Genomic DNA, 1,022 nt, shown 5'->3' on the forward strand with positions numbered 1-1,022 from the left:
ACCGGGCGTGAAAGCGAGTTTAACGTCGAATAAATCAAAATAAAGGGGAGGGGGGTGCGAACGTAGCATCCCGCTGGGCGACGGGTCAGAAAGATGAGGGGTGCTCGAAAGAGTTACCTGCTTAACGTACCCGAGATCCTTGTTGAGCGCACGCCTCGCGAGGATCCATGGTGCGTGAGCATCGACCAGTGAAATTTTTATTATCTCTCTCTCTCTCTCTGAGTCGCAACGGGTGCGAGAAACGTCAAATATCGTTTTGAAAAAATTGACGATTGAATTGACTCGTTGAAAGGTTTTGTAACTTTCGATCCGATTATTTTTCATCGATTTCTTATTTACGAAGAGAAATGCACGAAGGGAAAGGGAAAGATAATTGAAATTCGAAACACGATAAAAGTTTTTAAATTCCAAGATTTCGGGATCAAAGTTTTTCGTGGCACGAATTTGTCGTTGTTCAACCTTCAACGATCGAAGGAAAATGGAATTTATTAGAAATTTGGCGAGGAGAATGGGCAGATTTTATTCCGTAAACGATAGTTTTTACGAAATAAATTTGTTCGCAGTTAGAGACAGGAACAGTCATGTTGGACATAAATTACACGGTTCTAGTTTTCGCCGTGGAGTCCATTATTATTACACGCTCGGCTGGCCTTTCTGTTTGCCTTTCCCATGTACCACGAATAATCCACGATTTCGGCCGACTTGTATCGCGCCTTCGCATTATCCCGAAACGGGTAAACAGCCCCGTCAGCCTGCTCTGGAATCGGCTTAAACGCCGTCTCGCTGACGTATTGACGCGAGCGAAAGGGGTCGAGAGCGCACCAAACAAATTCTCGACCATTTTCAACCTCCAAGCAAATTTCTTTCTTCTCAAAAATTATTATCATTGTTATTATTATAACAAAGATAAATCATTAATTCTAGAAAGAGTAAGTTATTATTAGTATCAGGGGAAGAAAAAATGTAATGGAAAATTTCATTTTATTTACTTAGGTATTTATAGTATTCATCCATTGTGATCT

At 41.0% G+C, this 1,022-nt stretch overlaps 1 pseudogene; it reads right to left on the reverse strand.

Annotated features, from left to right (window-relative positions):
• Window positions 1–605: 605 nt before the first annotated feature.
• Window positions 606–1,022, reverse strand: part of LOC116185422 — a 13,227-nt pseudogene continuing 12,810 nt past the window's right edge.

This window comes from Apis dorsata, unplaced genomic scaffold (genome assembly GCF_000469605.1).
Source record: "Apis dorsata unplaced genomic scaffold, Apis dorsata 1.3 scaffold_174, whole genome shotgun sequence".
Lineage (NCBI taxonomy): Eukaryota > Metazoa > Arthropoda > Insecta > Hymenoptera > Apidae > Apis > Apis dorsata.